General features: G+C 45.6%; 1 protein-coding gene across 1 annotated transcript in view; it reads right to left on the bottom strand.

Annotated features, from left to right (window-relative positions):
- The window catches only part of ABHD6 (abhydrolase domain containing 6, acylglycerol lipase), a 48,389-nt gene extending 37,507 nt beyond the window's left edge, over positions 1–10,882 (bottom strand). The window contains exon 1 of the mRNA XM_080926225.1: positions 10,793–10,882. The gene's annotated coding sequence lies outside the window, so the exon portion shown is untranslated. The remainder of the gene's footprint in view (positions 1–10,792) is intronic.
- Between the last annotated feature and the right edge of the window lie 12,502 nt (positions 10,883–23,384).

Genomic DNA, 23,384 nt, shown 5'->3' with positions numbered 1-23,384 from the left:
CACACATATATGCAGGCAAAACCCTCATACACATAAAAATAAATACATTTTAAAATAATGAGGCAGTCTCATTTATCCAAATAGATGATAAATAATAAGAAACATAGTTAATTTTAAAAAGAAAAAGAAAGAAAGGAAGGAAGGAAGGAAGGAAGAAAACAAAGAACAGCCAGACGTGGTGATAGACATCTATATCTCCATCACTCAGAAAGCTAAAGTAGGAGAATTCGGGAGCTCAAGTCTAGACTGAGCTATCTAGGTAGATAGGTAGATAGGCAGGCAAGCAAAACCAAAACAGACAGTGGGTAAAATAAGACTTCTGCATTAAAAAGACACTAAGAAAAAACATACATGCTACACTTTTCACATATATTCAATGGTTCTGGAGACAACAGTCGGCTCTGGTAAGGAAACGGGGTGGGGAGGAAACGGAGAGAACAGCGAGAGATTTCTAATGGATACTCGCTTGTGCTGTCGGTACTGCATAAAAAGTCCCTCCATTTCCTTACAAATGCAATCTAAGCTCCTCAAATGCAAGGAGCCCTCCTGAACTGTCTACTTCAGTAGCTACTACGTGCACGTGGATGTTTCAATTTATGTTCATTAGAATTACGACTTAAGGGCCAGAGAGACGGCTTAGGCAGTAAAGGACATGGCACACAAGTATGGGTACCTGAGTTAGGATCTCACGCCCATGAAGGAATGGGAGCACCTTCTGTAAACTTAGTGCAGGGAAGCAGGTAGAAGGGATAGAGAAAGACCCCCTGACACTGACATAATCTTGTCTACACAACACACACACACACACACACACACACACACACACACACACACACACACAACATTAAAAACTGGTTCCTTATCTGCACTAGCCAAGTGTCATGCACAGGAGCCACACATGGTTCTTGACTTCCATACTGGATAGAAGGATGGTGAAAAAAAATACTGACTATTCTCATTATCATTAAAGGTTCTATTGGTGTAACGATCCATGAGAGACAGAGACAGTGAGAGACAGAGACAGAGACAGAGAGAAAGAGTGAATAAACCTAATGAGTAAAGAAATACAAATTCAAGTACTGTTAGGATGAAAATCCATCTCCACACAGAGGCACATAACCTGAAGGCCCACACATTAAGGCAATGCTCAGTCCTGGGAGACAGGGTCCTGACCTGTGTGACAGAGCAGAGGTTAAGTACACACCCGAAAGAACTTCGGTCGTTAAGGTTCAAGTTCCAGTACTCTAAGATAGACACTGGTAAGGACTTTCCACCCTGCATCCACACACCCTCAGTTAAGCTATGATTTCCTGTCTCCTCTGTGGTTCAAAAAAGGGCTGATGAGAAGGTTCAAAAAGCACTTGCAACAGATTGTCCTAGAGATTCTTGTCCAAGAACCAGTGGAGACACAGCTGTTCCCTGATTCTGCTACCTAGTGACACTGCTGGGCTGTGCCCACGGGTGGAAGAGCAGAAAAAACCAGAAAGTCTTGCCATCCGACAATCCTGAGATGTAACAGGCAGAGGCAAGACTACTTAAGAGACTAACCAGGAACTTAACTAGATGAAGGAGGCTTTTGCATCTGTGGCACAGCTTTCAAAACTCACTGTCTAAGAAGCAAGGCCCAGCATATGTGAAGCATCAGTCTTGAGGCAAGATGTAAGCTGGTCTGAGATCACTATCTCCTTGAAATCATGTTTGAAATAAGACACCACCACTGAAATCCAAATCAGTCTCTACGAAAACCCAAAGTCACTAAACCAGCTCCTCATGTGGTCCCTCAGCCCCGGGGTTTGAAGGAGCATACAAGCTTTCATCCTCACTCAAAGTGAAGGGCCAGAGAAAGCATCTTATCAGCAAGTATTTTCTATGGAACTAAAAGGGAATCAAAATAGTGCCCTGTGTGCTACATTAGAGGTCTGGACTGGAAACTAAGCACCCCAAACACTCTCCTGATGTGTAAACCTGCTCTCAAAGAATCAGGAGCTTAAAGAGGTTTATCTTCAGCAAAGGGGATACAGCTAGTCAATAGTATTTCTGATTATAGGAACAAAGAAAAAGAGCCCTGTCAAAATAAAGTGTTGAGGTTTGGGGAGCACAGGGCCTAACTGGACACTGGTGAGCTGGTCTCCACCCTTTCTAGCCAAAATCTCCTCCCCAGGAGTCTCAGTAACCTAAAACCAACAAATACCAAAAAAAAAAAAAAAAAAAAAAAAAAAAAAAAAAAAAAAAAAGAACATAAAACCTGCTTTGGTGAGCTGGAGAGATGGCTCAGCAGTTAAGAGCACTGACTGTTCTTCCAGAGGTCCTGAGTTCAATTCCCAGCAGCCACATGGTGGCTCACAACCATCTGTAATGGGATCTGATACCCTCTTCTGGTGTGTCTGAACACAGCTACAGTGTACTCACATAAAATAAATAAATAAATAAATCTAAAAAAAAAAAAAACAAACAACAACAATAAAAAAACAAAAAGAAAAAAAAAGAAGAAAGAAAAAAAAAAAAAAAAACAAAACCTGCTGGTGCATACCCAGAACCATAACATTCAGAAGGCTGAAGTGGGAGGATTATATTCAAAGTTAGCCTGAGATTCAAAAAGAGATTCTTGTTAAGAAAGAAAAAAAGAAAGGAAGGAAGGAGGCAAGCAAGCAAGGAAGAAGGGAAGGAAGGAAGGAAGGAAAGAAGGGAGGGAGGGAGGAAGGAAGGGAGGGAGGAAGGAAGGGAGGGAGGAAGGAAGGAGACAGGTAGGCAGGCAAGGAAGGAAGAAGAAAGAAAGAAAGAGGAAGCGAGAAAGGAAGAAAAAGACAAAATAAAGGAAAAAGAAAAAGAAAGACACAGAAAGAAAGAAAGGGAAGGGTAAAAAAAGAAAGACAGACACAAGATAAAATCACACTCAAAATTTCACAGTTGGTGGATAGTACTGGAAAATCCTACATTAAGAACCAGGTTTAGGAATACAATAGTAACGACCACACAGTCTTTCTCATATACCCACCCTAGCTTCTAGGTCCTAAATATGTGTATTTGTTAAGGGATACGTGTGGGGTGCGTTATGAAACTACAGTGGTGAGAGAGAAAAAGGGAAGGAGGCAGAGAAACAGCACATACCATTCACATGTGGGAGAGAATAGTGTAGGTGAGAGGGCACAACCCTGAGGGAGATAATGGAGAGAAAGGGAAATCAATCTACACAAAGGATGTTCCCAAATGCCAAAGAAACCTGCTACTTTGTATGCTGATAAAAATTATCAAGATGCAGTGAACAGGGGTTTGCCACTGGGAACCCATGCACTCTTTCATAGTAAACTTAACGTTTTTTTTTTTTTTAAATGTAAATAAATAAAGGGGCTATGGTGTATGTAGCTCAGCACGCACAAAGCTTTGGTTCCATCTCCTGTACTCTGTAAAGTGGACATGACTATGCCTACATGTAATCACAGCCACAAAGTAGAAAACACAACCTCATCTTCAGCTAAATTGTAAGTTTGAGGCCCTGTCTCAAACACACAAATGAAGTAACAAACACTAAACAAAATCTGTATTTTAATTATAACATTGTGCTCATTCCTAGGACAAAAAATAAAGTTCCTCATACTGTTAGTATCATGAAGGGCCTACCCATCTAACATCTGGTTACCATAGTAATGATAAAGTGAACCCCCCCTCTCAAATCACATAGTTTTATTTCTCAGTCCTCCAATTTTCCAGTCTCTGTTCCCTGAAGTGGTGCTTAATCCCTTCTCTTTAACTGTTGACACATCTTAAAACTCAGATGTTGCTCATCACCTCAACACATCAGTCAGGAGGCTCTTAAACATCCCCCAACTCCATAAAATCCTGCCTTTCTCTGTGCAACATTTACAAATATGTAAATATGGCCTCGAAGACCCAGAAGAAACCATGGCACTTGCCCGGCCCCAGGGTGGAAAGCAGCAGGACCGAGATTGGATGCTCGTGAATCCATTAATGAGGATTTTCTTGTTATGAACATCTTTAGCTCCCATCTCTAAGCTGGACCCTTTGGGGGGATTGAGATATGAGACCAGCTGATGTCCTGGTTCTCTGGAGGCTGTCCGCACTGGCTTTCTCTTTTTCTGTGCGAACACCTCTCTGTACCTACAGGTCATGTTACACACCTCATCTCCTTTACAGCTCCTGCTGGTAGAACAAAGTTCAAACCTCAGCTTGAGATTCCTCAGCATCCTCAGATCACCTCACCCATTTTCCCTCCCTGAAAGCTTTTGAATGAGCCATATCATACCTTCAACTTATCAGGAGCACTTAAAAACCACTTGGTGGGCACTTGGTAAATTCCAAACAGTATGCTAGAAAGTCAAAATACAACCAACTTTCAGACTAAGAAAAAAAAGCTGCTGCAGCCACCAGATTGTCTCTCATGGAGGAGTTTTGAGTCCATAGGATTGCCTAGTCTTAGTCAGGGTTCTCTAGAGTCACAAAACTCATGTGTAGTCTCCATATAGTTAGGGAATTTGTTGGACTACAGTTTGGTTTGTAGTCCAACTCCCCAACAATGGTCAGCAGGAGCTGTGAATAGAAGTCCAAGGACCTAGCAGTTGCTCAGTCCTACAGGTAGACAGAAGAGAGACTCTTCCTTCTTCCAATGTAAGTCTCCAGCAGAAGATGTGTCCCAGATTAAAGGTGTGTACCACCAGGCCTGGATCTGGGACTTGCTTTGTCCCAGATGACCTTGAACTCTGAGATCTCCTTGCCTCAGTCTCCTGGGATTCATAGTCACTATGCCTCAAGATCTTCATGCCAAAATCCAAGTCAGAATCTTGTGTCTCCCAGCCTCAAGATCATGATCACAGGTTAGCCTTCCAACTCTGGATTATAGTTCATTCCAGATATAGTCAACTTGACAACCAGGAATAGCCACTACACCCAGTTAGTGTCAACGTGGTCCCTATAGCTACCAACACAATGAACATTCCTGTCAGATCAGTCTGGTAGAGGGTGCAGGTCACACTGCTTTCTTCTCCTCTGTTCCATGGTTCACAAGGGCCTTCAGCTCCAGGTACAACACTACCAGGAGCTTGAAGCCTGCTATCCCTTGGGAATTAGTTTCTTCTATCACTAACCACCTGCCCAATATCACTTTATTAGACTAGTCTAAACAAGCCTTAGACACATCAGTTCCTTCCATGTCTGTAGGGCTTGGGCACACATGGTCCTTCTTGCCTTTTAAACCCTGGCTCATCTACAGGTCACTTCTGTAAGCACTGTACTCTGTCTGTTCATGCTTCCCAACGGCCAGGTTTGCACTTCAAAACCTGGCTTCAAATCTCTGCTCTACTACTGACCAGCTTTGAATTTAACATCGTAGAACCTTACTGTGGAGATGACAAGTGATGCAAGAGAAGGTTCAGAGAGGTGACTGGCAGATACTGGAAGCTCCCTCTGCACAGCAAAAAGATCAGCCTGCTGTCCCCGCAGTGGGGCAGTCCTGCCTTATACCATACCTTTACCCCTGCCATGCCCTGTCCTGCTCAAGGACCGTCCAGCTGCTTAAGTTATGTGAAGAGTTCTGTGCTGTCGTCTCCATGTATGTAAAACCCGAATTCTGCATGGCAAGGCAAACCTCCTAGGCCAACAGCCAAAGCTTCTGGAAAATTCTCAGGCAAAAGCTACTGCTATTCTAGGTAATTACTTAACAAGAGGAGGATCCCAGCCTGCAGCAGTTAGGGACCTCAGCTCACCCTTTCCAGCACTGTGCCTCTTCTGCAGTACCAGAGAACTAGTCAAAACTGCCCATTCAGCCATAGGAGCAACAACTACCTCCCCTGACAGCCTCCTGCTCCTTTATGAACAAACAACCACACCCAAGGTCAGGAAGCACTTTCAAGTCACACAAAGCATGTCCATGTCAGGTTTCTCAGCAAGTGACAGTGGGTGCCGGATGAGTAGTGTTGGCTGTCCTGTCTTCAACATCCCTGGCCTTCACCCACACCACACACCACTCACGATGATAAGCAGAAAGGTCTCAAAACGAAACAAAATCTCCCAAGGGACAAATTTATCTCGGCTGAGCCGTCTGCCCATCTCATCACCATGGAAACTCAGTGAGGAACTTGAAATTATGCACAAAAGTTACCCAGAAATGATGTCTTCCATTATCAAGGGCTCTAAATTTACAGTTTCCAGACTCTTACAGCCTGGCTCCATGTAAGAATCTCCCTTTGAGTCAGCTAGCTCAAGAGTGGATCCCTGGCGCAGTGCTGTTTTTAAAACCCTTGCTGGTTGGCTGGCTGGTTCTTTCGTATAACTCAAGCTGACCTCAAGCCTGCTACATGTAGCTAAGGGTGACTTTGAACTGCTCACCTTCCAGCCTTCAGCACAGAGCTTCACCCATGCTAAGCAAACACTTTAGCAAGTGAACTAACTCCATCTCCTGCCCAAACAGGATATATGGGTCACAGATGGCCTGCCACCCCTCCCAGGGTGGGTAGTCTAAATACTCAGAAACTTACAAAAACTAGGCAAGAACTTTACCTCTGATCTACACTGGAGCCCAGCCCTCATGTGGCTCTAAGTGTAAAAAGTGGAACAGTGGAAAAAGCCACTGGTAGAGCCAAAACAAGTGTAAGATTTCTGATGCTCCTTCCTCACAATGACACACTCTCTGTTTCTTAGCACTTAGACAATTGATCAGAACTTAAGGCCACCAACAGGAGGCTCTCTTGAGATCTCACTGAGTTATACAGTGTTGCCATTTGGAACTTTGCATGAAGGCCTGTCTCAAACAGCTATTGGCCACATATGAAACAGGAAGAACTGAGTTTTAAATTTAATTGAAAGCCATTTTTAAAATAGCAACATGTGACTAATTGTTACTATATTAAAAAACAAACAAACAAACAAACAAAAAACACCAGGAAGTGTTTCTGACCCTATAGGGTCACAAAAATAAAGTTCTATGGCCTCTTACACTTCTTAGAGCAGGGAAATGTATAAAGATTTATGTCTTAAAGTATCAAAACATCTTTGCCAATTTGTATTCCACTTAAATGCAATTTCAGAGAAATTAAAAAGTAACACATTTCCCACTGGCCTTGTAGTACAAGCCCGTAATCATAGCTGTAACAGGGTTGCCACCAGGACAGGAGAGTCCCCAAGGCCATGCCTGCCAGCACAGGAAACATCCAAGGCCAGCTTGAGCCAGCCAGCATCTCAGAATTAGAAAGAAAAACTGATGGTGGTAGTAGTGGTAATGGTACTGTGGCACACCGTGTGTCTGTGTGTGTATGTGTGTGCGTGTTCATGGTGGTGACATCATTCAGTAGGGAAGTGACTGACACTGAACATTGACAACCTGAGCTGAACCCCTGGGACTTAGAAGATGGAAGGAAGGAACCAACTCTTCACATGTGCCATGGTGTGCATGTACAGATATGCACAAATAAACACATAATTATCTTTTAATCTTCTTAAAAAGGGTGGATATGTACACTCAGTGACAGAGTACTAGCCGAGGCTGAGCACCACACCCTACATCATGGGAGAGAAATACAACTTGCAGGACGTGCTTCTTAGCACACTGCAAACACAGTTTTAAAGGTGACATCTCTGCCCTTTCTTTCTTTCTTTCTTTCTTTTTGTTTTAGAAGTCACAGCACAATAACTTTTCTAGTCACCAAAACATCCAAGAACTGGTAAAGAATATTCTCTCAGCTGCTTAGTTTTTTTTCCCCTCCCAAACCCAAAGATGATCCTTGGTTCTAACATCTTCCCCCAAGACAGACCTTTGCTAGTAACACATCCTGTTAGTAGGCCGTCTCTAAGACAGGTTTTCCTCCTTGCATAAAGTTGCATCAGTATTTCCAGATGCACAATCTATGTGTCTACACTCACTCTCCCTATGCAGATGCCCACGGAGCTCACAGCCCATCACCTGGAACAGCTCAAGAAAGGGAAAGCCAATCTGCTCTCAATGCAAATACAAGAGATAGGTTAGAGTTTACAAAACTACAGAGACTTGAGTTTAAAAAAAATGTTTATTTCTGCTTGGCCCAAACTCACTTTCAAGTAGAGGATGTGAGTCACTTATTTGTGATTAAATATAGCTCCTGCAATCCCAGGTACTGGTCAACAATCTCTTCTCAACCTAGGGACCCACACAGCGGGCTCCTCTAATGTAGGAACAGTTATAAAAGATGAAGCTCAGAGGGTAGGTAACTTGCCCAGGGCCATAGCAAGCAGAGTGGAGATGTGGGACCAAGTCACTGTGGGGAAAATCTTTTGTGTATGAACAAAGGCAATTATGCCACCATACAACAGGAGCCTTTCTCCTTGTGATCCTGCTGGGTTGCACTGAGGGAATTTAGTGTTACAGGGTTCAGAAATCATGAGCCTACTATTACTTTACAAACTAGTCTACCTGCTGGCTTCCATGGAGGGAGGGTTGTTTGTGTGTGTGTGTGTGTGTGTGTGTGTGTCTGTCTGTCTGTCTGTCAGTCTGTCTCTCTGTCCCAGAGAATACTAAAGACTTCCTAATGATTAGAGCACCATAATTTGCTTATTTAGCTATGCCAGGCCCAGGGCCTATCACATCCCAAGCAAGTGCTCTAACACTATCTCCCCTACTCCCAGCCCATAAAGATGAATTTTAGAAAAATTAACTGGTACCAGGAACACAGGCGCTATATCTCTATTCCCTATATTATAAGAGTATTTATTAATATGAAGTTAGCCATAGGGGCTGAACCTGGCTCAACAATTAGGAGCACTGGCTGCTCTTGCAAAGAACCCAGGTTCAATTCCCAGCACCCGCATGATTGGTTAATAAACTGTCTGTAACTTCAGTTCCAAGGGACCTTACCCCCTTGTCTGACTTCCACAGGTACCAGGCATGCCCATAATATACAGACAGACATGCGAACAAACCACCCATTTACATTAATAAAAATTAAGAAAAAAAAGAAAGTTCTTAAAACTAGGTAAAAAGTCAGTGGCTCAGAGACGCTCTGAAGTTAGACTCAGTGTGTCTTGGGAAAAGCCATTTCTGGAAGTCTCAAGTCAGTCCCTTAAAAATTGTATCAACCAGATCCTCACCTTGTGGTACTATCAGGGCAGTAACTCGAGTGATGGTCTTTGGACAGAGCCAGGCTGTCAGCACTTACTTTATGTTAGCCATTCTTAGCACACTGTCTCTCACTACCAGCTAGGGGCAGTCAGCTGATTCAGAACAGGGAGTGAAGCAATGATTACCTTCAAGGTCCAGGCTGGAGCGGGACTTCTCTGCTTAAATTTGTTAGCCACCCAGCACCTAGCTCAGAATACATATCCCCTGCACACACAGCAGATTGATCATCCCTCACTACGTGGATGTGGCCTCTCCCCAGGTCTGTGGACATGGTAATAAATCATGTGCTTTGTCCTGGGGCTAGCATTTCACAATCTGCATCGCTAAGGTGATCAGAAAGCCCCAGGGATGATAAAGCTTGTTCTGGCTGTCAAAGTGGTTAGACCAGCATCCTGACTCCACTAAGGTTCCAGCAGCTGAAAGGAAGCAGGTTTGACATTAGTGGAAGGAGAGAAATCTTAGGGAAGTACAGAAGTCGGTCATGGTAGGGGAGATGACATAAGACTAGGTCATTTGGGAATGATGGCTCGGGAGACAGGCTTGGAGGTCCCTCCCATTATGAGTTTTAGGCACCGCCTCTGGTCTCCCTTGGCAACGCATTTTTTTTCTTTCTTTCTTTTAAAGAAAAGGAAGCGTCACAATTGACCTTTAACATTTCAGGTGCCATATGCAAGGGAGGAAACTAGAGACTGGTGGTCTTCGTTGAAGCCCAGAAAAAGAAAGCATTTCCTCCCGGTAAAGCATGGTCTTTAAGAGTTAATCTAACTGGGCTTGTCAATCACCTAGGAGACTACCTCTTAGCAAGGCTGATATGCCTGAAGACTGTTAAGGTAATGGCAGGAATAATGAGATAAGTACATATAAACCCCAGAAGCAGCTGCTTACACGTCTCCACTGCTGAGTCTGCCTGCTTTTCTGAACTCTCTTTCAAAAAGCTAATTTTCCTCTTCCCCCTTTCCACCTCTTCCTCATTCAGATCCTAAGCATACTTGCCCTGACATTCGGGACTCCTTCCACACAGCTGCTAGCAAATTTCCCTTTGCTGAGCCTCTTTTGACCCTATCTCAAAGGACATGAACTTCTTCCTCTTTATCTACCCGCTTCCACCAGTCACAGAGGTTTACATCTTGCCTGCCTCGTTTTCTATCAAACTCCAAAAACAAGGTCTTCGAGCTTTGACTTTTTTTTTAAATCAACGAGACTACGAATCCTCAAAAGGATGCGGAGATTCCCTGGTACCAGGAGAGCGAGTGGTAGCCCTACTCCAGGGCAGTGTAAGCAGAGGGTTGGGGGAGGGGGCGCGGGACTAAATCCACCCAGGCACTAGGAGAAAGGCGCCGCGGCTGCTGCAAGTGCGGAGGATCCGGAGGAAGAGAAACAGGATGGAGGTTCCACTGCGTCCTCACTCTAGCCCCAGGCTTAAGGAGGCTGGCAGGTGGCCAGCCAGTGGGGAGACCCCGCTTGGGGACGTCTCAGGCCTTTCCCTGCACCTTAAGAGAGAGCGGGAAAATGGAATGGGAAGGGAGGTTTGTATCTCGGACGCATCTGCATTCACCCTTGCGATCCTGGGGTGAAGGGACCGGCCTCGGAAATGGGGGCAGGTGGTCAGGTCGTGGGAGTGGGAGGCTGCCACCCCTCTCCTAAGAGCGTAGCCACCATCGCCTTCCCTTACACCTCGCTCACCAGACCTACCTCAGTAGCCGGGGTCCTGCTGCCCGATCGCCACCCTCGGGTCCCAGGTCCCCGCACCTGCGCACTCTCGCGCTCGGCGATAGGCTTGGTTTGACTCCTTAAAGGCGCAACGCACTCGCTCGCGCCCTCCGACAGAAAAGCCAGCCCAGCCGGCTTGAGGCGTCGTCGTCTCAGCTGCCTGGATTTGTTTGGTGGACGCTCCGCATCCCTAGCTCGAAACAGCAAACCCGGAAGTACAGTCAGTATCCGTCCCCAGCGGCGCGGCTGTAACAACCATGAACCTAAGGAACTAGCACCCACCCACTGGATCAATCCCACAAACGAGTGCTTGCGGGCGGGCATTAGGGAGCAGGCATTGCCACGCTGCCAGGCGAAGCCACAGTTCATGGGGCACTGTTTCGTTTATTGAGCATCTAATGTGTGCCTGGCACTACTCCAAAAAGATTCAAGCAGCGTCTTGGCCCTGACAGCTTAAGGGCGCTTGGAAAATTCAAAGCAAATCCAAAACAAAATCTAGTTGGAGACAGGGTTCAGAAACGTCTGGAGGGCTAGGGCTTGGTGCTTTGCGTATAGGGTTCTTTGCTCATCTCTGTGCAGCCAGTGAGTGCACAGTACATATTTGTTAAAAGAATGACTAAGTGTTTTGACAGGGGAAGCTTGCAAAACCGTGTGAGCCTAAAGGGTTTTAAGGAGGGCTTCCTGAAATGACGTCTTAACTGAGACTTGAGAACAGGAAGACCAGCCAGGCCACACTGTCCTTTGTCTGGTCTTACAAAGGAAGAAACGACCTTTGAATATACTTTTCAGTAAGTTTTCTTAGCTCTCACCCCCTATCCCATCCCCATCCCCACAATCTAGATCAGTAGCCAAGAATTGCTTTTAGGAGGGTGTGAGACATTAGTGCCAGACACATAGTAGGTGCTCAGTAAATGAAACAGTGCCCATGAACTGTGGCTTCGCCTCGTAAAGAGGCATTGTCTCTGCTTCCGTGTGCCCGCCCCTGAGCACGGTTTGTGGGGGGAAAATTCAACTTGGCCTCTGAGAACCCAGTGGGTGCTCATGCCTTGGGTTTATGCTTGTTGGAGAAGGACTTTGGACCTCTCACATCCTTTATAAAGGCATCCACCGGTGCAGCAGGCTCTGGAGCCAGTACATCTGGACTAAGCTGAGGGTCTTAGCTTCTAAGAATGAAGAAGCCGCCCCAAAGATTCCCCTGGTGCAAACACCTATCTGCAAAGTTTTTCTAGATCAAGCTTCTGGAATTTATCCCCAAATCTGGGACAAGGTTCGTGGCGCAGGCCCAGTGAGCTTATCCCGGTGCCTTGTTGGCTAGCTCTTCCCTCGGGCCCTAATGGCTACATCTGATTCACCGCATGAAGCTCTTTCCACCGCCTGCATACCAAGTCACCCATAGAAAGCTCTGTGTATTTCTGTTCACTGAACACATTTGTGCCTTTCCAACCCACCTGTTCACCAACAGCCTCAGGACAGAGAGGCAAGGAACCAAATGAGCTACCCCCACTTCCCACAGGCCACTTACTGTGGCCCTGCAAACTGGGACTCTGCCAAGTAGTTACAAAGCAGATGCTCAGGGGTGATTTCAGAATTTAACTAAGGAATGATATCAATGATCAATGAACATCAAACAATACTCAGCTGGGAAGCCATTTATAACCTTCACTGTGGGTGCTTGAAGGCAGTTCATTTTTAAGGGTCTTAAATTTCCCTCTTAAGTACTTTAAAATTAGGTTGGGATATAGGTCAGTGATAGAGGGATTGTCCTCAGTGATATAAACTGAGGACTGATAGATTTGGTGGCACAGCCTTTAATCTTCGCTCTAGAGAGACAGTGGTAGGTGGATCTCTGAGTTCCAAGCTAACCGGGACTATATAGAGAGACTCAGAAAAAGAAGAAGAAAAAAACCCAACCCAAACAATTGAAAACGTGAGGCCTTGGGTTTGACCCCTTGCATGTAAAAAACAACAACAACAACAGCAAACTTTAAAGTGGATAGTTCTTTTTTTATCCCCTCTTCTTTAATTCATACCCTATGGGCTCAGGCCTCCCAAGAGCTGAAGTCTTTTTTTCCTCACAGTTTTATTATGTGGACATAATCAATCCCAGAGCCAAGTCACATGCTTTGTGACTCTTTATATGGTGAGTGACAAGAGAGAAGCCTGAACTAGCCCCAGTCTTGCAGTAAAGCTACAGAAGTAAGTACAAGTGAAGGAACCCCCTCCCCACCCCAGTTCTCTGGCCTCTGACACTTTTGAACACTACCATCGTGTCAGGAGCTGGCGGGCGGGGAGCAGTTCTCAGAGCTTCCTTCTTTCCTGAGAAACAGAATCTCCTTATCGACAGTCAGGTCTCACCCGAGTTTTGAAAGCTCTCCTCTGGCAGTAGCTTCTGCAGAATGTGGGCTCAGTTTCCATCACAAGTCTGTAGAAATGTCCTAGACTTAGCAGCACATCAGTCAGCAAGGAGCGGTACCTACAGCGGCTATAGTTTAACGCTTTTTTGTTCTAAAGGATCTGGACATCCAATCGTGTAGTCTCATGACTGCTCCACACACCACATCAGAAAGATTACCTGATAGAATCCAGAGCTAATTCATAGCAGAGCTAGGAATCAAACCATCCATTTCTTATCCATCAAACGTTATCAGTACTACCATGGGATGTGTGTGGAAGTCATAGGAGTTTAAAGAGTCAGTTCTTTCCTTCTATCATATGAGTCCTGAGATTAGAATTTAGATTATCAGGTTTGGCAGCAATCACCATGAGTGTTGAGCCATCTTGTGGGCCCAACACTCTCCGGTTGTCCTAAAAGACTTAGAGTTTGTGAAGATTAATATTGTTTCAACTTGACAGGATCTATAGTCACATAGGAAACAACCCTTGGGGCATGACTTTGAAGAAGTCTCTAAATAGGATGATGAAGTGAATCTGGGTGGCACCGTTCAGTGATCTGGGGTTCCAGACAGATGATAAAGGAGGGGGATCAGCTGCTCATACCTCTGCCTCGTGCTTTCTCCTGTATGGTGGACTGTATCCCCTTGAACTATAAGCCCAGAGAAAACCTACCTCCCTTGAGTTACTCCTGTTGTGCTAGGAAATGCTCGTGAACCCCAAAAGACCACCAATGAGCTGATTCCGATGATGTAATCAGATTAGAATGTCTTTATTACAAACTCTAGCTTGGGCCTCCCCACCCCTGCCAACCCTGACATGGCAGGACTGGGAAGGTGGAGGAGCTCTGAGCCTAGTTTTAGGCAAGCATTTATAGAGGCAAGAAGGGGTATCTAACCTGGCACACATCTGATTGGGGGGGTCATTATTGGCTGGTATCAAGAGCCAAACCATACACTTCTGCCTTTCTCCTGATTGGTTATTGTTAGGAAGTGAAGTGTCAGGGGCAGGCTTGTAACCTAGAGGTATAGATAGATGTGTTTGGGGTAACCTGGAAACTGATGTTAGACATAGGTCTTCTTGAGGGGTAACCAGGAAACTGGTGCTAGGTACCAGCCTGTTGGTTAAATTAGGTTTAGCCTTAGGTCAGGTCCTCTAATTTGGCGTCTGAACCCAAAAGATCTGGTCCGACACTCCTGATCTTGTATTTGATCCCAACAAACAAGAAAACCAAGTAACTAACACAGAGTCTGCTTATATTTAAGAAAATAATGGAGACTGCTGTATCATGGAATCCCATGACGGCAATGTTCTGCAAGGAAGTGTTGGAAGAGAAAAATGTAAAAGGTTCCATGTGTGCCCAGACGCCAGTCTCATAAAGCACCTGATGGTCCAGTCCCAGGACACCTGCATGGCACTTGTGAGCCAGTGACCAAACCGTCTGCTCAGTCTGCAGTTCCCACCATAGCACCTCACAGTCCTTCTGTCTCTTCATTCTCCATGTGCACAGAGAACGGTAGAAAGTGCATTTCTTTAGGTGACTCTCAGCTCTCTCAGGCTGTGGCTCATCTCTCTTCCATGTTCATGTCTCCAGGGACGGGTCGCACAGGGCAGGCAGACATTAGCTGTTCCTGCCTGTCTCATCCCATGCTCAGAGGGCTTCATGTTGAGTTAGCTCACCGAGACCATCACAAGTCTATCGGGGGATTTTACTATATTACTAGCCCCATTTTACAGATGAGGAACACAATTCGAGGTTCTGAGAGACTGAATAACTTGCTAAAGTCACACAGCTAGCCAGTAACATTGTCATGTCTTAACTAAACTTGTGCATGTCTTAACACAAAATTTGTGTGGAAGCCAATAAGCTACTGAAATGTGACAGAATTAAATATGAAGACTGTGGGATGTGGAAAATTCTAACTCTAAATATTCAGAAATCTATAACACATTAGCATTTAAGCCAACAACAAAAAACAAAACATCAAAGCAAAACCCCAAAACCTTCTGAAATGACTGAAAATATTGCACAGAAGTCCTAATAGGAAAGATTCATTCTGACTGCTTCCTTCAAGGAGAGTATTCCTTTAAGTCTAAGCTTCAAGGTTTATAGAAGTACATAGCAAGATGATGTCTCAAACAGGAAGAAGAAAAAAACCCAAACCGGACAAGTCACTGTGTCAATCTGTAGTGCATGATCGCAGAAAGGCTGCTTCAAAAGTCCCGGGGTTGGGGGGGAGCAGCCCCAGCTAGTGTTCCTTCAATATTGGTAGTCTTCTGCCGTTCCCTGCTGTGTAAACCAGGCAAGCTGCCCACGGGCTTCTGGGAATACTGTCTCCACTTCCCGTCTAGTCACAGGAGCGATGGGATTATAGACAAATGCTACTGTGTCACATTTTCGGTGTGTGAGTTCTAGGGATCCAAACTCTGGTCCTTACACTTGCACAGCGGGCAGGTTACCCCCTGAGCCATATTCTCAGCATCCCCTAAACTTACCCTTTTTACCAAAGCAAGTTTGCTTGTAGAAAATGCCAGTGGAGCCCAGCACTCAGTCAGGGAGAACTGTGAGTGAGAGGAGCCAGAGCTGGATTTTGAGGAAGCGCTAGGAGAGTCCTCCCTGAAACATAAACTCTCCAGGTACCTGAGTGGACGTTGGAAAATGATGGGAAATTTCCACAGTATCAGCCTGGAGAACAGGACCAACCCCCCAAACTGCTGGGATTTTAATACTAACAACTGAGATTTGAATGAAAGCTTGAGCAAATGAGGATTTGAGCGTATGTGTACAGGGCCAGCTTCCTGACTTCTGTCTCTGCACCATGAAAAAGAGCTCCTGATTGAACTGGTCCTCCAGGGTGAGCTCAGCTCAGAATAAAATGAAATGTACCCAATAAGGCAACCTAGATCAAGTAAGCAGATCAAGAGAAAAGGCCACCCACAGGGCCAAAAAGAAACATCCTGTGGTCCTCAATAGCCTATACTACCATCCTTTCAAGTAGGGCAGAGAGACAAGCAGATCTAGAATCCCTGAGGTATGACTCCGATTTCTAACAAAGGGCTGCGCCTGTTTACTAGATGCCGCCAAGAATCCGGTGCTCAGGAAAGCACTAAAATTAGACTCAGGATAATTTTGTGGTCATAATTTCAACAGCACTTTTCAAGGGACATAAGGAGATTGTTCTAAAAATGGTAGGAATGAGCAGAGTCAAGAAAAGCCAAAACATCCCTAACTTTAAAAAAGAAAGGGGGAAAAAGCCCTAAGGACTTAATGTTGGAATTCTGTAAACCCCACCCCTCAGTTACCTGGCAATAGCAAGGTATGCTCCGCCCACTATAAAGGGGGCTGCTTGCCCCCTCCTTTCTCTCTTACTCTCTTGGTCTCTTGCTCTCCACCCTTCCCCCCTCCCCATTTCCTCCCCCCCCTCTCCATATGCTCATGCTAGCCTCTACTTCTCTACTTCTCTCCTCTCTCTGCCTCTACCACCCTCTTACCCCTCACCCCCTGCCATGACCTGAATAAACTATTCTGTACTATACTGTCATGTGGCTGGTCCCTCAGGGGGAAGGGATTCCCAACATGTGTCCCACAGAGGCAAACCCCTTCCCCCCACACCTCAAACCTCCATGGGCCATATCCTCCCAACTCTCTCCATCTTTTAAGTAACACTTAGACCAGGAGCACAGTTGTTCTCACAATGGGCCATAGCACAGAGGGGAAGGCAGTGGTGGTGCATACCTTTCGTCCTAGCACTCCAATGGCTGAGGCAGGTGGCTCTCTTGAGTTTGAGGCCAGCCTGGTCTATAGAGCAAGCAGGACCGCTGAGTCTACAGAGTGAGTTGCAGGACAGAGGAACCTTGTCTCAAAGTGGGGGTGGGGGGAATACGTGCCTACTGCCCTCTCGAGTGGACTGAGGTTAGGGGAGACAGGGAATCCCAGAAACAGCATGGGGTGAAGGGTCAAGAACAATCAGCATGGGCTGACCAAACAAACAAGTAAAACTATTACTGCAGCTGGCTGCACAGCTGGCTTCATGGGGAGTGGAGACAGCTCAGGTGTTTGAGCCACTTGATCCCAAGGTAGCAGGGAACAGGCTAAACTCAGAGAATGGAGACAGGTGTTGAAACACAGCTGAGTGAGGTGTTGTCAAAGGGAGCAGCTCTCAGAGAACAGAGCGCCCTGTTTCCTGCTCTTCCAGCCAGTTCCTGAGCAGATCTGTCTCATTAACAGGCAGGCAAGCGGTTATCCTTCGGCAGTGGGGAACATTTCCTCCTTGCCTAGTTTGGGCCTAGCATTTTGGTTTATATGCATTAACCCCTTTGCTTTCATCTTCAGCCAGTGAGTCTGCCATTTAACCACAAGCTTACCAAACCTCAGGGTTGGGTAATTTGTTCAAAGTCACTGCAGGGAGGATAAGGGGCTGTCAACCAACCTGGCACTCCGGAGGACCTCCTAGGCTTTGTGAGACACATGCTGCAGGCTGCAATAAAGGCTCTATTGAATTCACAGCCAGTGGGAGACGTTGAAGAAGCTGGGGGGGGGGGGTGTATGTATTTTAGTGACAATGCCTTCTCACCATTGGGGCTACATTAGAACACAGCTTGGTTGGATATGAGTGGGTCTCCATGGAAACAGCTTCCACTGACTTTCTGCAGAGAAATTGGGTCTCTGTCTCAGAATTAATGTTAAATATAGTTTCTGGACTTTCTCTGTGCCACCTCTACACAGGTGTGTCTCCTTAGGGTAATACCAAGGGATGGCACAAGCTTGGTCTCTGACATGTCATTCTGCTGTTCACTCAACAGATACTCAGACTATTGTCCAGTCTCTCCCAGCTTCAGCTTATACCCTACTATACAATAGGAACAGTATAGCATTTACTCCTTACATTTATCCTTGTTAAGAAATGCTTAGGTAAAATGTTATGACTACCTTTCTTTCTTACCCCTCTTATGCCTCCTATCCTGACCCTAATGCAAGAATGAGCAATTAATTATCTGCTTGTGACTTGTTTATTTAAACTAGCACCCTAGGAACTGATTCAATGTTATGCTTGGGCAAACTAGGAAAGTAACTTCAGCATTATAGTTAGAAGTCATAACAGTTTAGATCAAACAGTGGCCAATGAGACTCAAAGTGATTTAAGTTTAAGATTTAGGCTGGCAATTCAGATTTGTGACTGTCTTGTGACTATTGGGTACAGATCTTTCAGAGACCCAGAAAACTCAGTGAAACTGAAGACAAGCCCCATTAACTACTCAATTCCAAGTCCTTCATGAAAGAAGGTCTTTTATTCATTCCCTTATGCCTCTCTTAGTCTGGATTCAGCTGGTATAACAGAATACTGAAGGTCGGGTAATTCATAAAGAAACAAGAGCCAGGTATGGTGGCCGCTTGACTTTAAGTCCAGCACTCAAGAAGCAGAGGCAGATGGACCTCTGTGAGTTAGAGGCAAGTTCTGGTCTACAGAGCAAGTTGGGGGACAGGCAGGGCTGTTACACAGAGAAACCCTGTCTTGAAAACAAAGCAAAACAAAATAAAAGACAAAACAAACAAACAAACAAACAAACAACCCACTACCCCCAACAACAACAAAACTAGGTTTATCTTGTCTCCTGGCTCAGGAGGCTGGAAGGTCTGTGCCACGTAAGATCGGGAAGGTGCTGGGTATCGTTGCCACATGCTCCTTCAGTGCATTGCAGAAAACCTGCAGAAGGAGAGTGAGAAGAAAACAGAGCCCAGTGGATAAGCTTGGTTTGTAATAACCTGGAGGTGAGATAGGGTCTCCCTGTGTCACTTAGGCTGTTCACACTCAACCTCCTGCCTACACCTCTGGTGTCCTGGGATGACAGGGATGTGCCATCACACTTGGCTTAATGTGTCATTTTGCTAGAACAAGCCCATTCCTGCAGAAGAGGATTGCTCCCTCTTAGTCATCTAATCTTGTTTTAATGGTCTCAACACAGTTCTATCAAACATCTTCCACAATGCAACCTCCACCCTCATGAGGGCAAAATGTTGAGTAAACGTCTGGAAGCCCACGGTGTGCAACCATTCCAAGTCCCACAGCAAGAAGTACTGTGGCAAAGTCTCCAGCCCTGACGTCTTGACACACAACACTACGGATAGGAATGCGGCTGACCTGCATCTAAGTTTGGCCAGGAGAGTGCTTCGGAGGCTCTCGGTCTTGGTGTCATTCCCGCCGAGAACCACTTGTGAGTCATTGTTTAGTGAGGTTTGACAGCTGCTCAAACCTGCTTTCCTACTCTGCCTTTGCAGTTGGTGTGCTTTCTGATGGATTGATATATGGAGGCCTAATGTAGGATGACTCAGGAGAGGATATGCTTCCAAAACACACCATGTAATCCTCTGGGGATCCCTATTCTGCAGCCCGGGCTTCCAGAGAGCTCGCTGTTTTTGTATATTTGAAAGTCATCGGAATCAAAATGAAGCTACTCACCCCAACACAAATAGGAGCTTCTGAAGGAAAGGCCACTGGCTCTGTCATTCGACAGAGCCACCACCACATACAAAGGCCATCACAGTGACTCACAAAACTATTTCTAGACAAGCACTTATAATCCCAGAACAGGAAAGATAGAGGCAGGAGAATGGCAAGTTTGAAGCCAGCCTGGTCTGAGACCAGAAAGAAAGGGGGGCAGGAGGAGGAAGGGGGTGCCAGACACACCCAAAGAGCTTTAACTACAAAACTAAACTGTGTGTTTCCAGAGAGTCAAGGCCATGACTGCGGGAGGAAACATGTAATGGTTCTGTTAAGAACAAAGACATTCTAAGGGAGATACTGTCAGACCAGTCTCATGTCAACCAAGAAGTGATTTCATGCAGTTCCTACAAAACACTGGACCACTTTTCAGATCAGACAGATCAGACAGTGATGGATCCGTGATGGGCGGGGTCAGACCGTAACCAGCTCTGCTTCTTGATGCATATCTTTTGTCTTCCAGGTGGTCACTGTTCTCGTCCCTCTTCCCAGTGTGACCAACTGAAGACATTTCCTTTCTCTGCTCTTCTTTAACTTGTCTCTTTAAGGCCCACTTGGGGACAGGTGTCATTCAGGAATGGCAGGGCACGGTGCTAAGCAGGGCATTGCTAAACTGGCTGGCAAACCTGGAGTAATATTATAGATTAGGTAACAATACGGTATCATGGTTAAACATGGTTTTGGCAATGCTCATCTGAATATAAAGAATATAAAGAGAACCCTGATGTTTAAGGGTAAAATGTCACACCGTCAGAAGCCTACGCCTTAGCGAAGAACTCACTGAGCGAAAAGAAAAGGTTAGGTAAAGTATATGATTTCTTCTCACTGTTTTTGAGATTTGTATGTACACTTGGGATTATTTCAAAGTAAGAAGATAATCGTAAGTAAATAAATGTAATTTAAGAAACCACATAGCCCTAAAAACAAAGAACTGCATAGTTTAGATGACCTCTGCTTCTTGATCTAGCGGCTCATGTGGTCAGGCTGGGAAGGTCCGCTGGACGCCAAGAAGCTGCTTTAGAATCGCCAGAGGCCCTGCCCTGCTTCTTTGTATGAAAAGCTGTGAGAAGAGTAGTGGACGGCGCTGCCAGAGGGAGGAATTGGGAAAGGGCTGCAATGGTACCGTTTGACCGAGTGCGTTCTTTTGTCGTGTGATGGAAATCTGTGTTTAAGCAGTGAGCTGCAGGCGCCAAGGCACAACCAGCTCACCAGCCGAGAAAAACGTGCTCCCGCCTGCCAGAAGAGGGCGCTGCTTCCTCTGGTGTCCACCCTGAAGAGGCAACGAGGAGTTTTGACTTCGGAGTGAGATGCAAGCAGCAGTACTAATGCGAAATGAAGAAGACAGTCACGCCAAAGCAAGGTCCCATTTGTGACCTTCTTTAAGACATCGACACTGTTCACTGTGGGTTTTTTAAATAGATTTTGGTTTTTTTTTTTTTTTTTTTTTTTTTTTTTTTACAAAATATGTAATGAAATTGCCTTGATTATTAATTTGTTTGGCACTACCTTGAAATTTGTGCCCTAAACCTTGGCCTCTCCCTAGCCCAGCCTGGCAGATCTAATAATCTATGCATTGCAACATCACCAGCTCTGAGTCACTGACTGGTCAGGCAAAGTCTGAAGTTATACAGGTCTTTTTGTACCTATAAGCAAAGAATTAGCCCAGAGGATTCGGTTTGAGAAAACAAATGCATGCCTTTGAGGTCACACCATAACCAACGGCTGAGCTCAATGCAATATCTTACCTCTGACTTTCTATTTCTGGATCTGTAAAATGGGAATCTCTCTCTGTCTCTGTCTCTCTCTGTCTCTGTCTCTGTCTCTCTCTGTCTCTGTCTCTGTCTCTCTCTGTCTCTCTCTGTCTCTCTCTGTCTCTGTCTCTCTCTCTCTCTCTCTCTCTCTCTGTGTTGCATATGGAATGAGTGTGGTGTGTATAGCATGTGTGTGTAGATAGGGAGGCCCAAAGGAGGGTGTCCAGTGTCTGCCTTGACCACCCTTCACCTTCCTTACTACTTTGAGGCAGGGGCTCTCACTGAGCCTGGAGTGCTCACAGTTTTTGGCTAGACTGGCAGCCAACAAGTCCCTGTCTCCATCTGTCACAACTGTGGGGTTAAAGGTGTGTATGAGACCACGCCCAAGTTATTACATGGGTGCTGGGCTCCCAAGTCAAACCCATGGCTGCATACCAAGTTCTCGTAACCAGTGGGCCGGTTCTCCAGTTTACAGGCAGCAATGTTTTGTTTACATAGATGAATGACCAGTCACTATGCTAAGTAAGTTAGCTATTTAGTTAGAAACTCACTTTCACAGCTCTACTATATGGGAGCAATTATCGTCGATTTTAAAAGTGAGGGACGGACACAGAGAGGTTTAGTTATTTGTGTGTGGTTGACCAGCCAGTAACGAAGCACGCTTGCTCTAACCTCCAAATCAACATTCTCAACCAGACTGATTTCTTCCACTCCTGGGATTACCCAAGGTAATCAATTCATGTAGGGAAGGGGCTCCTTCTGACTGGAGGTCAAGCCCGTCATCTGTAGACTGTGTTTATTTGTAGTCAATGAACGGCAAATATTTCATCACAGGAACATATATTGGAGCAAGGTGTTCCATGGGGGTGGGGAGAGACAATAAAAAAACCACTGCTGTTCCACAGTTCCCTTTAGGGTATGCCTGTGATGACCCAAACCTTCCATTAAGGGTTCCACCATATAGCAACTCATGCTGGAGAACTGAGCCTCTGTCTAACACAGGGGGTGGGTGGATGGGTGGGAGGTGACATTGTTGAAATGCAAATGTCAGCAATACCTCAAAGGTCAACCAGTATTGCTATTGTTTGGTTTTGTCTGTGTAGCTAGGGAAGGGAATTCCCTTGTCAGTGAAACTGAGTTCCCTAGTGCAGGACCCATATACTGTCATGGAGAACCTGGGCTTTGGGTAGTCAACTGAGCACATTATACATTCAATAGTAGTTTATTGAACACCTATTCCATGCACACATGCACACATGATATATCTGGCCCTACAAAGAGCTGTTTGGAAGGCAGACATTAGATGAGGAAGCACGAAACTCATACAAGGTAATACATTTTGGTACCTAGAACAAAGTACAGGACCTGAACACCATGGAAGAGGAGGGCTGGAGAGATGTCTCAGTGGTTAGAGCACTGACTGCTCTTCCAGAGGTCCTGAGTTCAATTCCCAGCAATCACATGGTGGCTCACAACCATCGGTAATGGGATCTGATGCCCTCTTTTGCTGTGTCTAAAAACAGCTATAGTGAACACATATAAATACATACATCTTTAAAAAAAAAAAAAAAAGAAAGAGAAGAAGAAAACAGGCGTACTCAGAGTGTGTGATTACACCTGGGGCTGGAAGCAGGGTAAGGAGGAGCTCCGAGTCGGGCCAAGGCTTGGGAGTGAGGGGAGTTGGTGGGGGAGGAGGCATGCCCTGGAGCATGTGGGGGAGGGTAGAGGCCCTACCAAGGAACTTCAGTGCTCCGTCACAGCGTCTAAATGGATGGAGAGGTTGTTCACTTGGTTGGATGCTTGCCCCGCACATGGGAGGTCCTAGGTTTTGACCTCCGAAAGTGCAAGAATGGGGAGTAGTGGCTCTCAGGAGGTAAAGGCAGGAGAATCAGAAGCTCAGTGTTATGTTTGGCTCCATAAGAAGTTTGGGGT

The sequence above is a fragment of the Micromys minutus genome (assembly GCF_963924665.1).
Source record: "Micromys minutus genome assembly, chromosome: 12".
NCBI classification, from domain to species: domain Eukaryota; kingdom Metazoa; phylum Chordata; class Mammalia; order Rodentia; family Muridae; genus Micromys; species Micromys minutus.
The sequence above is the reverse complement of the archived record's forward strand: the minus strand, read 5'-3'. Positions and strand labels throughout refer to the sequence as shown.